This window comes from Acipenser ruthenus, chromosome 55 (assembly GCF_902713425.1).
Source record: "Acipenser ruthenus chromosome 55, fAciRut3.2 maternal haplotype, whole genome shotgun sequence".
NCBI lineage: Eukaryota > Metazoa > Chordata > Actinopteri > Acipenseriformes > Acipenseridae > Acipenser > Acipenser ruthenus.
The window spans coordinates 7,402,959-7,415,458 of NC_081243.1; the positions used below are offsets into that span (position 1 = coordinate 7,402,959).

General features: G+C 46.7%; 26 non-coding genes across 26 annotated transcripts; 13 read left to right on the top strand and 13 right to left on the bottom strand.

Moving 5' to 3' along the window:
• trnad-guc (transfer RNA aspartic acid (anticodon GUC)) lies at positions 1-72 on the top strand. The gene has a single exon. It is a non-coding gene; the product is annotated as a tRNA-Asp (tRNA).
• A 77-nt stretch (positions 73-149) lies between these two features.
• On the bottom strand, positions 150-220 carry trnag-gcc (transfer RNA glycine (anticodon GCC)). Its single transcript has one exon. It is a non-coding gene; the product is annotated as a tRNA-Gly (tRNA).
• Positions 221-674: 454 nt separating this feature from the next.
• Positions 675-746, bottom strand: trnap-agg (transfer RNA proline (anticodon AGG)). The gene has a single exon. It is a non-coding gene; the product is annotated as a tRNA-Pro (tRNA).
• Positions 747-1,785: 1,039 nt separating this feature from the next.
• On the top strand, positions 1,786-1,857 carry trnap-ugg (transfer RNA proline (anticodon UGG)). Its single transcript has one exon. It is a non-coding gene; the product is annotated as a tRNA-Pro (tRNA).
• Positions 1,858-1,987: 130 nt separating this feature from the next.
• Positions 1,988-2,059, top strand: trnad-guc (transfer RNA aspartic acid (anticodon GUC)). The gene has a single exon. It is a non-coding gene; the product is annotated as a tRNA-Asp (tRNA).
• Positions 2,060-2,133: 74 nt separating this feature from the next.
• On the bottom strand, positions 2,134-2,204 carry trnag-gcc (transfer RNA glycine (anticodon GCC)). Its single transcript has one exon. It is a non-coding gene; the product is annotated as a tRNA-Gly (tRNA).
• A 453-nt stretch (positions 2,205-2,657) lies between these two features.
• trnap-agg (transfer RNA proline (anticodon AGG)) lies at positions 2,658-2,729 on the bottom strand. The gene has a single exon. It is a non-coding gene; the product is annotated as a tRNA-Pro (tRNA).
• A 1,038-nt stretch (positions 2,730-3,767) lies between these two features.
• trnap-ugg (transfer RNA proline (anticodon UGG)) lies at positions 3,768-3,839 on the top strand. The gene has a single exon. It is a non-coding gene; the product is annotated as a tRNA-Pro (tRNA).
• A 130-nt stretch (positions 3,840-3,969) lies between these two features.
• On the top strand, positions 3,970-4,041 carry trnad-guc (transfer RNA aspartic acid (anticodon GUC)). Its single transcript has one exon. It is a non-coding gene; the product is annotated as a tRNA-Asp (tRNA).
• Positions 4,042-4,116: 75 nt separating this feature from the next.
• On the bottom strand, positions 4,117-4,187 carry trnag-gcc (transfer RNA glycine (anticodon GCC)). Its single transcript has one exon. It is a non-coding gene; the product is annotated as a tRNA-Gly (tRNA).
• A 454-nt stretch (positions 4,188-4,641) lies between these two features.
• Positions 4,642-4,713, bottom strand: trnap-agg (transfer RNA proline (anticodon AGG)). Its single transcript has one exon. It is a non-coding gene; the product is annotated as a tRNA-Pro (tRNA).
• A 1,039-nt stretch (positions 4,714-5,752) lies between these two features.
• On the top strand, positions 5,753-5,824 carry trnap-ugg (transfer RNA proline (anticodon UGG)). The gene has a single exon. It is a non-coding gene; the product is annotated as a tRNA-Pro (tRNA).
• Positions 5,825-5,954: 130 nt separating this feature from the next.
• trnad-guc (transfer RNA aspartic acid (anticodon GUC)) lies at positions 5,955-6,026 on the top strand. The gene has a single exon. It is a non-coding gene; the product is annotated as a tRNA-Asp (tRNA).
• A 76-nt stretch (positions 6,027-6,102) lies between these two features.
• Positions 6,103-6,173, bottom strand: trnag-gcc (transfer RNA glycine (anticodon GCC)). The gene has a single exon. It is a non-coding gene; the product is annotated as a tRNA-Gly (tRNA).
• A 453-nt stretch (positions 6,174-6,626) lies between these two features.
• trnap-cgg (transfer RNA proline (anticodon CGG)) lies at positions 6,627-6,698 on the bottom strand. The gene has a single exon. It is a non-coding gene; the product is annotated as a tRNA-Pro (tRNA).
• A 1,039-nt stretch (positions 6,699-7,737) lies between these two features.
• On the top strand, positions 7,738-7,809 carry trnap-ugg (transfer RNA proline (anticodon UGG)). Its single transcript has one exon. It is a non-coding gene; the product is annotated as a tRNA-Pro (tRNA).
• A 131-nt stretch (positions 7,810-7,940) lies between these two features.
• trnad-guc (transfer RNA aspartic acid (anticodon GUC)) lies at positions 7,941-8,012 on the top strand. The gene has a single exon. It is a non-coding gene; the product is annotated as a tRNA-Asp (tRNA).
• A 76-nt stretch (positions 8,013-8,088) lies between these two features.
• trnag-gcc (transfer RNA glycine (anticodon GCC)) lies at positions 8,089-8,159 on the bottom strand. The gene has a single exon. It is a non-coding gene; the product is annotated as a tRNA-Gly (tRNA).
• Positions 8,160-8,612: 453 nt separating this feature from the next.
• trnap-cgg (transfer RNA proline (anticodon CGG)) lies at positions 8,613-8,684 on the bottom strand. Its single transcript has one exon. It is a non-coding gene; the product is annotated as a tRNA-Pro (tRNA).
• Positions 8,685-9,722: 1,038 nt separating this feature from the next.
• On the top strand, positions 9,723-9,794 carry trnap-ugg (transfer RNA proline (anticodon UGG)). Its single transcript has one exon. It is a non-coding gene; the product is annotated as a tRNA-Pro (tRNA).
• A 130-nt stretch (positions 9,795-9,924) lies between these two features.
• trnad-guc (transfer RNA aspartic acid (anticodon GUC)) lies at positions 9,925-9,996 on the top strand. The gene has a single exon. It is a non-coding gene; the product is annotated as a tRNA-Asp (tRNA).
• Positions 9,997-10,073: 77 nt separating this feature from the next.
• On the bottom strand, positions 10,074-10,144 carry trnag-gcc (transfer RNA glycine (anticodon GCC)). The gene has a single exon. It is a non-coding gene; the product is annotated as a tRNA-Gly (tRNA).
• A 454-nt stretch (positions 10,145-10,598) lies between these two features.
• Positions 10,599-10,670, bottom strand: trnap-agg (transfer RNA proline (anticodon AGG)). The gene has a single exon. It is a non-coding gene; the product is annotated as a tRNA-Pro (tRNA).
• Positions 10,671-11,709: 1,039 nt separating this feature from the next.
• On the top strand, positions 11,710-11,781 carry trnap-ugg (transfer RNA proline (anticodon UGG)). The gene has a single exon. It is a non-coding gene; the product is annotated as a tRNA-Pro (tRNA).
• A 130-nt stretch (positions 11,782-11,911) lies between these two features.
• trnad-guc (transfer RNA aspartic acid (anticodon GUC)) lies at positions 11,912-11,983 on the top strand. The gene has a single exon. It is a non-coding gene; the product is annotated as a tRNA-Asp (tRNA).
• A 74-nt stretch (positions 11,984-12,057) lies between these two features.
• Positions 12,058-12,128, bottom strand: trnag-gcc (transfer RNA glycine (anticodon GCC)). The gene has a single exon. It is a non-coding gene; the product is annotated as a tRNA-Gly (tRNA).
• Between the last annotated feature and the right edge of the window lie 372 nt (positions 12,129-12,500).

Here is a 12,500-nt window from a genome sequence, read left to right on the forward strand (position 1 = left end):
TCCTCGTTAGTATAGTGGTCAGTATCCCCGCCTGTCACGCGGGAGACCGGGGTTCAATTCCCCGACGGGGAGATTTTTTTTTTTTTTTTTTACTGATTGAAGGCAGGTGCGTGTGGCTGTAATTGTATACATAAAGTAAAAAAGAAGGTTGCATTGGCCGGGAATCGAACCAGGGCCTCCCGCGTGGCAGGCGAGAATTCTACCACTGAACCACCAATGCTTGCTTGACGTTTGCTTGAGGTTTGCTTGAGGTAGGTAATGTATTGGCAGCATCTAGTGCAGTGTGAAAAGATGAATTAACCCGTTCTAGTGCTAGATTGTACATGTACACAAACAATTGTACCTGCAAAATGCCCATCTGTTACACTAGTTTTGTGGTTGTTTTAAACTACATACTAAAAAAAAAAAAAAAAAAACAAGCACATGCGTTACCAAAATAAACAGTGCTGTATAAACTACAGAAACTCGATGCTGAATGGTTTTATAGTCTGTTACGTCAGAATTGTGTTTAATGCATAAGCAGTTGCTTTGCAGACTCAACAAAGACTGCAGTCCTCGTTTAACCATTGTGCAATCAGCCCTTGGTCGCTGTGATATTGTTGTTCATGGAATTTGAGCGTGCGTATCGGCAATGCATAGTAATTGGAAAAGTGTAATACAAAAGAATTAAAAACGGGCTCGTCCGGGATTTGAACCCGGGACCTCTCGCACCCTAAGCGAGAATCATACCCCTAGACCAACGAGCCAGCGCCTGCCACTGATGTGGTCCCCCGAGTTTCCAAAGAAGTGCAGACCTAGCTGTTCTGTTAGATGGGAGACGTTTTTCTATTGGGTGTACCTGTCGAGACCACTGTAATTTTGCCGTGTCTCCGAGCTGTGTGCTGTTGCCTGTTTGGGCCGTCTGACTTCTTTAACTGGCGGCTAGCATTTCTATGTTCATCGAGAAGCGGTCGCTATAAATGAGGAAAGTAGTTTAGGTGGGATTTCGTTTTGATATGTTTGGAATGGATCAGTTAGTCAGCATGTACTTCAAAAAATAAATAGAAAAAAAAGGAGGCTGGGTTTCGTTGTTTTGCAAAGGATGCACTGCAACATCCGCTCACAGGAGCAGTCCCACTACTGGTGCGACACGGGGGTTTTGACCTGCTCCGTTCCCGACCTGGGCCGGTTCACCCCTCCTTAGACGACCTGGCATTCACGAGCTCCCCCAGAAATGCCATGTCGATGCCGTGCTAAGTGCGGACTCCCGATCGGCACAGCCAGTTGCAGCACAGAGCTCCCGTGCTCAAGCGATCCGCCAGCCTCAACCTGCCCCTGTAGCTGGCATTACAGACACACGCCACGGCGCCCGGCGTGAGCGAGAGCGGCTAGAATGCAATTCAAATCTCCTTGTCTGAAATGAGAGCGAGAGTACTCGTGCAGTTCTCCACTGACGTGGCAGCTTTTAATGCCGATTGCATTAAAAGCATTGCCGGGTCCTGCTGTAGCGGTAAAACACTGTGACCAGATGAATGAATTGAAAAAGTGTTACGTGAAACACATGTGAATCCTAGTTTTCGTGCTGCGAATTTAAAAAAAATAAAAAAATAAATAAATAAAAAAAAAGCAGCACTATAAGAATGCCAAAAAATAAAGAAGGTTGCGTTGGCGAGTATTAAGCCCCCCCTCCTCTGAGGTGCCAGCAGCATTCCGCACCGGCAGACGGAACGGGACTCTGGTCATGCTGCACTTATTTTGCTGCCAGAGACTGAATCACGCGTCGGCCGCCGGATAAAACCGAAAGCTGGCTCGTTGGTCTAGGGGTATGATTCTCGCTTTGGGTGCGAGAGGTCCCGGGTTCAAATCCCGGACGAGCCCGTTTTTTTTTTTTTTTAATTGTTTTGTACTATACTGTTTTCGATCCGTAAACCATTAAGCTCAGCAGGCAGTTTTGACTTAGACGCTTTGCAACTAAATGCGTTGCCATAGTGGCAGGGAGCGTGTGCCTTCCTCGTTAGTATAGTGGTCAGTATCCCCGCCTGTCACGCGGGAGACCGGGGTTCAATTCCCCGACGGGGAGATTTTTTTTTTTTTTTACTGATTGAAGGCAGGTGCGTGTGGCTGTAATTGTATACATAAAGTAAAAAAGAAGGTTGCATTGGCCGGGAATCGAACCCGGGCCTCCCGCGTGGCAGGCGAGAATTCTACCACTGAACCACCAATGCTTGCTTGACGTTTGCTTGAGGTTTGCTTGAGGTAGGTAATGTATTAGCAGCATCTAGTGCAGTGTGAAAAGATGAATTAACCCGTTCTAGTGCTAGATTGTACATGTACACAAACAATTGTACCTGCAAAATGCCCATCTGTTACACTAGTTTTGTGGTTGTTTTAAACTACATACCAAAAAAAACAAAAAAAAACAAGCACATGCGTTACCAAAATAAACAGTGCTGTATAAACTACAGAAACTCGATGCTGAATGGTTTTATAGTCTGTTACGTCAGAATTGTGTTTAATGCATAAGCAGTTGCTTTGCAGACTCAACAAAGACTGCAGTCCTCGTTTAACCATTGTGCAATCAGCCCTTGGTCGCTGTGATATTGTTGTTCATGGAATTTGAGCGTGCGTATCGGCAATGCATAGTAATTGGAAAAGTGTAATACAAAAGAATTAAAAACGGGCTCGTCCGGGATTTGAACCCGGGACCTCTCGCACCCTAAGCGAGAATCATACCCCTAGACCAACGAGCCAGCGCCTGCCACTGTTGTGGTCCCCCGAGTTTCCAAAGAAGTGCAGACCTAGCTGTTCTGTTAGATGGGAGACGTTTTTCTATTGGGTGTACCTGTCGAGACCACTGTAATTTTGCCGTGTCTCCGAGCTGTGTGCTGTTGCCTGTTTGGGCCGTCTGACTTCTTTAACTGGCGGCTAGCATTTCTATGTTCATCGAGAAGCGGTCGCTATAAATGAGGAAAGTAGTTTAGGTGGGATTTCGTTTTGATATGTTTGGAATGGATCAGTTAGTCAGCATGTACTTCAAAAAATAAATAGAAAAAAAAGGAGGCTGGGTTTCGTTGTTTTGCAAAGGATGCACTGCAACATCCGCTCACAGGAGCAGTCCCACTACTGGTGCGACACGGGGGTTTTGACCTGCTCCGTTCCCGACCTGGGCCGGTTCACCCCTCCTTAGGCGACCTGGCATTCACGAGCTCCCCCAGAAATGCCATGTCGATGCCGTGCTAAGTGCGGACTCCCGATCGGCACAGCCAGTTGCAGCACAGAGCTCCCGTGCTCAAGCGATCCGCCAGCCTCAACCTGCCCCTGTAGCTGGCATTACAGACACACGCCACGGCGCCCGGCGTGAGCGAGAGCGGCTAGAAGGCAATTCAAATCCCCTTGTCTGAAATGAGAGCGAGAGTACTCGTGCAGTTCTCCACTGACGTGGCAGCTTTTAATGCCGATTGCATTAAAAGCATTGCCGGGTCCTGCTGTAGCGGTAAAACACTGTGACCAGATGAATGAATTGAAAAAGTGTTACGTGAAACACATGTGAATCCTAGTTTTCGTGCTGCGAATTTAAAAAAAAAAAAAAAAAAAAAAAAAAAAAAAAAGCAGCACTATAAGAATGCCAAAAAATAAAGAAGGTTGCGTTGGCGAGTATTAAGCCCCCCCTCCTCTGAGGTGCCAGCAGCATTCCGCACCGGCAGACGGAACGGGACTCTGGTCATGCTGCACTTATTTTGCTGCCAGAGACTGAATCACGCGTCGGCCGCCGGATAAAACCGAAAGCTGGCTCGTTGGTCTAGGGGTATGATTCTCGCTTTGGGTGCGAGAGGTCCCGGGTTCAAATCTCGGACGAGCCCGTTTTTTTTTTTTTTTAATTGTTTTGTACTATACTGTTTTCGATCCGTAAACCATTAAGCTCAGCAGGCAGTTTTGACTTAGACGCTTTGCAACTAAATGCGTTGCCATAGTGGCAGGGAGCGTGTGCCTTCCTCGTTAGTATAGTGGTCAGTATCCCCGCCTGTCACGCGGGAGACCGGGGTTCAATTCCCCGACGGGGAGATTTTTTTTTTTTTTTTACTGATTGAAGGCAGGTGCGTGTGGCTGTAATTGTATACATAAAGTAAAAAAGAAGGTTGCATTGGCCGGGAATCGAACCAGGGCCTCCCGCGTGGCAGGCGAGAATTCTACCACTGAACCACCAATGCTTGCTTGACGTTTGCTTGAGGTTTGCTTGAGGTAGGTAATGTATTGGCAGCATCTAGTGCAGTGTGAAAAGATGAATTAACCCGTTCTAGTGCTAGATTGTACATGTACACAAACAATTGTACCTGCAAAATGCCCATCTGTTACACTAGTTTTGTGGTTGTTTTAAACTACATACTAAAAAAAACAAAAAAAAAACAAGCACATGCGTTACCAAAATAAACAGTGCTGTATAAACTACAGAAACTCGATGCTGAATGGTTTTATAGTCTGTTACGTCAGAATTGTGTTTAATGCATAAGCAGTTGCTTTGCAGACTCAACAAAGACTGCAGTCCTCGTTTAACCATTGTGCAATCAGCCCTTGGTCGCTGTGATATTGTTGTTCATGGAATTTGAGCGTGCGTATCGGCAATGCATAGTAATTGGAAAAGTGTAATACAAAAGAATTAAAAACGGGCTCGTCCGGGATTTGAACCCGGGACCTCTCGCACCCTAAGCGAGAATCATACCCCTAGACCAACGAGCCAGCGCCTGCCACTGATGTGGTCCCCCGAGTTTCCAAAGAAGTGCAGACCTAGCTGTTCTGTTAGATGGGAGACGTTTTTCTATTGGGTGTACCTGTCGAGACCACTGTAATTTTGCCGTGTCTCCGAGCTGTGTGCTGTTGCCTGTTTGGGCCGTCTGACTTCTTTAACTGGCGGCTAGCATTTCTATGTTCATCGAGAAGCGGTCGCTATAAATGAGGAAAGTAGTTTAGGTGGGATTTCGTTTTGATATGTTTGGAATGGATCAGTTAGTCAGCATGTACTTCAAAAAATAAATAGAAAAAAAAGGAGGCTGGGTTTCGTTGTTTTGCAAAGGATGCACTGCAACATCCGCTCACAGGAGCAGTCCCACTACTGGTGCGACACGGGGGTTTTGACCTGCTCCGTTCCCGACCTGGGCCGGTTCACCCCTCCTTAGACGACCTGGCATTCACGAGCTCCCCCAGAAATGCCATGTCGATGCCGTGCTAAGTGCGGACTCCCGATCGGCACAGCCAGTTGCAGCACAGAGCTCCCGTGCTCAAGCGATCCGCCAGCCTCAACCTGCCCCTGTAGCTGGCATTACAGACACACGCCACGGCGCCCGGCGTGAGCGAGAGCGGCTAGAATGCAATTCAAATCTCCTTGTCTGAAATGAGAGCGAGAGTACTCGTGCAGTTCTCCACTGACGTGGCAGCTTTTAATGCCGATTGCATTAAAAGCATTGCCGGGTCCTGCTGTAGCGGTAAAACACTGTGACCAGATGAATGAATTGAAAAAGTGTTACGTGAAACATATGTGAATCCTAGTTTTCGTGCTGCGAATTTAAAAAAAATAAAAAAATAAATAAATTAAAAAAAAGCAGCACTATAAGAATGCCAAAAAATAAAGAAGGTTGCGTTGGCGAGTATTAAGCCCCCCCTCCTCTGAGGTGCCAGCAGCATTCCGCACCGGCAGACGGAACGGGACTCTGGTCATGCTGCACTTATTTTGCTGCCAGAGACTGAATCACGCGTCGGCCGCCGGATAAAACCGAAAGCTGGCTCGTTGGTCTAGGGGTATGATTCTCGCTTTGGGTGCGAGAGGTCCCGGGTTCAAATCTCGGACGAGCCCGTTTTTTTTTTTTTTTAATTGTTTTGTACTATACTGTTTTCGATCCGTAAACCATTAAGCTCAGCAGGCAGTTTTGACTTAGACGCTTTGCAACTAAATGCGTTGCCATAGTGGCAGGGAGCGTGTGCCTTCCTCGTTAGTATAGTGGTCAGTATCCCCGCCTGTCACGCGGGAGACCGGGGTTCAATTCCCCGACGGGGAGATTTTTTTTTTTTTTTTTACTGATTGAAGGCAGGTGCGTGTGGCTGTAATTGTATACATAAAGTAAAAAAGAATGTTGCATTGGCCGGGAATCGAACCCGGGCCTCCCGCGTGGCAGGCGAGAATTCTACCACTGAACCACCAATGCTTGCTTGACGTTTGCTTGAGGTTTGCTTGAGGTAGGTAATGTATTGGCAGCATCTAGTGCAGTGTGAAAAGATGAATTAACCCGTTCTAGTGCTAGATTGTACATGTACACAAACAATTGTACCTGCAAAATGCCCATCTGTTACACTAGTTTTGTGGTTGTTTTAAACTACATACCAAAAAAAAAAAAAAAAAACAAGCACATGCGTTACCAAAATAAACAGTGCTGTATAAACTACAGAAACTCGATGCTGAATGGTTTTATAGTCTGTTACGTCAGAATTGTGTTTAATGCATAAGCAGTTGCTTTGCAGACTCAACAAAGACTGCAGTCCTCGTTTAACCATTGTGCAATCAGCCCTTGGTCGCTGTGATATTGTTGTTCATGGAATTTGAGCGTGCGTATCGGCAATGCATAGTAATTGGAAAAGTGTAATACAAAAGAATTAAAAACGGGCTCGTCCGGGATTTGAACCCGGGACCTCTCGCACCCGAAGCGAGAATCATACCCCTAGACCAACGAGCCAGCGACTGCCACTGTTTTGGTCCCCTGAGTTTCCAAAGAAGTGCAGACCTAGCTGTTCTGTTAGATGGGAGACGTTTTTCTATTGGGTGTACCTGTCGAGACCACTGTAATTTTGCCGTGTCTCCGAGCTGTGTGCTGTTGCCTGTTTGGGCCGTCTGACTTCTTTAACTGGCGGCTAGCATTTCTATGTTCATCGAGAAGCGGTCGCTATAAATGAGGAAAGTAGTTTAGGTGGGATTTCGTTTTGATATGTTTGGAATGGATCAGTTAGTCAGCATGTACTTCAAAAAATAAATAGAAAAAAAAGGAGGCTGGGTTTCGTTGTTTTGCAAAGGATGCACTGCAACATCCGCTCACAGGAGCAGTCCCACTACTGGTGCGACACGGGGGTTTTGACCTGCTCCGTTCCCGACCTGGGCCGGTTCACCCCTCCTTAGACGACCTGGCATTCACGAGCTCCCCCAGAAATGCCATGTCGATGCCGTGCTAAGTGCGGACTCCCGATCGGCACAGCCAGTTGCAGCACAGAGCTCCCGTGCTCAAGCGATCCGCCAGCCTCAACCTGCCCCTGTAGCTGGCATTACAGACACACGCCACGGCGCCCGGCGTGAGCGAGAGCGGCTAGAATGCAATTCAAATCTCCTTGTCTGAAATGAGAGCGAGAGTACTCGTGCAGTTCTCCACTGACGTGGCAGCTTTTAATGCCGATTGCATTAAAAGCATTGCCGGGTCCTGCTGTAGCGGTAAAACACTGTGACCAGATGAATGAATTGAAAAAGTGTTACGTGAAACACATGTGAATCCTAGTTTTCGTGCTGCGAATTTAAAAAAAATAAAAAAATAAATAAATAAAAAAAAAGCAGCACTATAAGAATGCCAAAAAATAAAGAAGGTTGAGTTGGCGAGTATTAAGCCCCCCCTCCTCTGAGGTGCCAGCAGCATTCCGCACCGGCAGACGGAACGGGACTCTGGTCATGCTGCACTTATTTTGCTGCCAGAGACTGAATCACGCGTCGGCCGCCGGATAAAACCGAAAGCTGGCTCGTTGGTCTAGGGGTATGATTCTCGCTTTGGGTGCGAGAGGTCCCGGGTTCAAATCCCGGACGAGCCCGTTTTTTTTTTTTTTTTAATTGTTTTGTACTATACTGTTTTCGATCCGTAAACCATTAAGCTCAGCAGGCAGTTTTGACTTAGACGCTTTGCAACTAAATGCGTTGCCATAGTGGCAAGGAGCGTGTGCCTTCCTCGTTAGTATAGTGGTCAGTATCCCCGCCTGTCACGCGGGAGACCGGGGTTCAATTCCCTGACGGGGAGATTTTTTTTTTTTTTTTTACTGATTGAAGGCAGGTGCGTGTGGCTGTAATTGTATACATAAAGTAAAAAAGAATGTTGCATTGGCCGGGAATCGAACCCGGGCCTCCCGCGTGGCAGGCGAGAATTCTACCACTGAACCACCAATGCTTGCTTGACGTTTGCTTGAGGTTTGCTTGAGGTAGGTAATGTATTGGCAGCATCTAGTGCAGTGTGAAAAGATGAATTAACCCGTTCTAGTGCTAGATTGTACATGTACACAAACAATTGTACCTGCAAAATGCCCATCTGTTACACTAGTTTTGTGGTTGTTTTAAACTACATACCAAAAAAAAAAAAAAAAAACAAGCACATGCGTTACCAAAATAAACAGTGCTGTATAAACTACAGAAACTCGATGCTGAATGGTTTTATAGTCTGTTACGTCAGAATTGTGTTTAATGCATAAGCAGTTGCTTTGCAGACTCAACAAAGACTGCAGTCCTCGTTTAACCATTGTGCAATCAGCCCTTGGTCGCTGTGATATTGTTGTTCATGGAATTTGAGCGTGCGTATCGGCAATGCATAGTAATTGGAAAAGTGTAATACAAAAGAATTAAAAACGGGCTCGTCCGGGATTTGAACCCGGGACCTCTCGCACCCGAAGCGAGAATCATACCCCTAGACCAACGAGCCAGCGCCTGCCACTGTTGTGGTCCCCCGAGTTTCCAAAGAAGTGCAGACCTAGCTGTTCTGTTAGATGGGAGACGTTTTTCTATTGGGTGTACCTGTCGAGACCACTGTAATTTTGCCGTGTCTCCGAGCTGTGTGCTGTTGCCTGTTTGGGCCGTCTGACTTCTTTAACTGGCGGCTAGCATTTCTATGTTCATCGAGAAGCGGTCGCTATAAATGAGGAAAGTAGTTTAGGTGGGATTTCGTTTTGATATGTTTGGAATGGATCAGTTAGTCAGCATGTACTTCAAAAAATAAATAGAAAAAAAAGGAGGCTGGGTTTCGTTGTTTTGCAAAGGATGCACTGCAACATCCGCTCACAGGAGCAGTCCCACTACTGGTGCGACATGGGGGTTTTGACCTGCTCCGTTCCCGACCTGGGCCGGTTCACCCCTCCTTAGACGACCTGGCATTCACGAGCTCCCCCAGAAATGCCATGTCGATGCCGTGCTAAGTGCGGACTCCCGATCGGCACAGCCAGTTGCAGCACAGAGCTCCCGTGCTCAAGCGATCCGCCAGCCTCAACCTGCCCCTGTAGCTGGCATTACAGACACACGCCACGGCGCCCGGCGTGAGCGAGAGCGGCTAGAAGGCAATTCAAATCCCCTTGTCTGAAATGAGAGCGAGAGTACTCGTGCAGTTCTCCACTGACGTGGCAGCTTTTAATGCCGATTGCATTAAAAGTATTGCCGGGTCCTGCTGTAGCGGTAAAACACTGTGACCAGATGAATGAATTGAAAAAGTGTTACGTGAAACACATGTGAATCCTAGTTTTCGTGCTGCGAATTTAAAAAAAAAAAAAAAAAAAAAAAAAAAAAAAAAGCAGCACTATAAGAATGCCAAAAAATAAAGAAGGTTGCGTTGGCGAGTATTAAGCCCCCCCTCCTCTGAGGTGCCAGCAGCATTCCGCACCGGCAGACGGAACGGGACTCTGGTCATGCTGCACTTATTTTGCTGCCAGAGACTGAATCACGCGTCGGCCGCCGGATAAAACCGAAAGCTGGCTCGTTGGTCTAGGGGTATGATTCTCGCTTTGGGTGCGAGAGGTCCCGGGTTCAAATCCCGGACGAGCCCGTTTTTTTTTTTTTTTAATTGTTTTGTACTATACTGTTTTCGATCCGTAAACCATTAAGCTCAGCAGGCAGTTTTGACTTAGACGCTTTGCAACTAAATGCGTTGCCATAGTGGCAGGGAGCGTGTGCCTTCCTCGTTAGTATAGTGGTCAGTATCCCCGCCTGTCACGCGGGAGACCGGGGTTCAATTCCCCGACGGGGAGATTTTTTTTTTTTTTTTTTACTGATTGAAGGCAGGTGCGTGTGGCTGTAATTGTATACATAAAGTAAAAAATAAGGTTGCATTGGCCGGGAATCGAACCAGGGCCTCCCGCGTGGCAGGCGAGAATTCTACCACTGAACCACCAATGCTTGCTTGACGTTTGCTTGAGGTTTGCTTGAGGTAGGTAATGTATTGGCAGCATCTAGTGCAGTGTGAAAAGATGAATTAACCCGTTCTAGTGCTAGATTGTACATGTACACAAACAATTGTACCTGCAAAATGCCCATCTGTTACACTAGTTTTGTGGTTGTTTTAAACTACATACTAAAAAAAAAAAAAAAAAAACAAGCACATGCGTTACCAAAATAAACAGTGCTGTATAAACTACAGAAACTCGATGCTGAATGGTTTTATAGTCTGTTACGTCAGAATTGTGTTTAATGCATAAGCAGTTGCTTTGCAGACTCAACAAAGACTGCAGTCCTCGTTTAACCATTGTGCAATCAGCCCTTGGTCGCTGTGATATTGTTGTTCATGGAATTTGAGCGTGCGTATCGGCAATGCATAGTAATTGGAAAAGTGTAATACAAAAGAATTAAAAACGGGCTCGTCCGGGATTTGAACCCGGGACCTCTCGCACCCTAAGCGAGAATCATACCCCTAGACCAACGAGCCAGCGCCTGCCACTGATGTGGTCCCCTGAGTTTCCAAAGAAGTGCAGACCTAGCTGTTCTGTTAGATGGGAGACGTTTTTCTATTGGGTGTACCTGTCGAGACCACTGTAATTTTGCCGTGTCTCCGAGCTGTGTGCTGTTGCCTGTTTGGGCCGTCTGACTTCTTTAACTGGCGGCTAGCATTTCTATGTTCATCGAGAAGCGGTCGCTATAAATGAGGAAAGTAGTTTAGGTGGGATTTCGTTTTGATATGTTTGGAATGGATCAGTTAGTCAGCATGTACTTCAAAAAATAAATAGAAAAAAAAGGAGGCTGGGTTTCGTTGTTTTGCAAAGGATGCACTGCAACATCCGCTCACAGGAGCAGTCCCACTACTGGTGCGACATGGGGGTTTTGACCTGCTCCGTTCCCGACCTGGGCCGGTTCACCCCTCCTTAGACGACCTGGCATTCACGAGCTCCCCCAGAAATGCCATGTCGATGCCGTGCTAAGTGCGGACTCCCGATCGGCACAGCCAGTTGCAGCACAGAGCTCCCGTGCTCAAGCGATCCGCCAGCCTCAACCTGCCCCTGTAGCTGGCATTACAGACACACGCCACGGCGCCCGGCGTGAGCGAGAGCGGCTAGAAGGCAATTCAAATCCCCTTGTCTGAAATGAGAGCGAGAGTACTCGTGCAGTTCTCCACTGACGTGGCAGCTTTTAATGCCGATTGCATTAAAAGTATTGCCGGGTCCTGCTGTAGCGGTAAAACACTGTGACCAGATGAATGAATTGAAAAAGTGTTACGTGAAACACATGTGAATCCTAGTTTTCGTGCTGCGAATTTAAAAAAAATAAAAAAATAAATAAATAAAAAAAAAGCAGCACTATAAGAATGCCAAAAAATAAAGAAGGTTGCGTTGGCGAGTATTAAGCCCCCCCTCCTCTGAGGTGCCAGCAGCATTCCGCACCGGCAGACGGAACGGGACTCTGGTCATGCTGCACTTATTTTGCTGCCAGAGACTGAATCACGCGTCGGCCGCCGGATAAAACCGAAAGCTGGCTCGTTGGTCTAGGGGTATGATTCTCGCTTTGGGTGCGAGAGGTCCCGGGTTCAAATCCCGGACGAGCCCGTTTTTTTTTTTTTTTAATTGTTTTGTACTATACTGTTTTCGATCCGTAAACCATTAAGCTCAGCAGGCAGTTTTGACTTAGACGCTTTGCAACTAAATGCGTTGCCATAGTGGCAAGGAGCGTGTGCCTTCCTCGTTAGTATAGTGGTCAGTATCCCCGCCTGTCACGCGGGAGACCGGGGTTCAATTCCCTGACGGGGAGATTTTTTTTTTTTTTTACTGATTGAAGGCAGGTGCGTGTGGCTGTAATTGTATACATAAAGTAAAAAAGAATGTTGCATTGGCCGGGAATCGAACCCGGGCCTCCCGCGTGGCAGGCGAGAATTCTACCACTGAACCACCAATGCTTGCTTGACGTTTGCTTGAGGTTTGCTTGAGGTAGGTAATGTATTGGCAGCATCTAGTGCAGTGTGAAAAGATGAATTAACCCGTTCTAGTGCTAGATTGTACATGTACACAAACAATTGTACCTGCAAAATGCCCATCTGTTACACTAGTTTTGTGGTTGTTTTAAACTACATACCAAAAAAAAAAAAAAAAAAACAAGCACATGCGTTACCAAAATAAACAGTGCTGTATAAATTACAGAAACTCGATGCTGAATGGTTTTATAGTCTGTTACGTCAGAATTGTGTTTAATGCATAAGCAGTTGCTTTGCAGACTCAACAAAGACTGCAGTCCTCGTTTAACCATTGTGCAATCAGCCCTTGGTCACTGT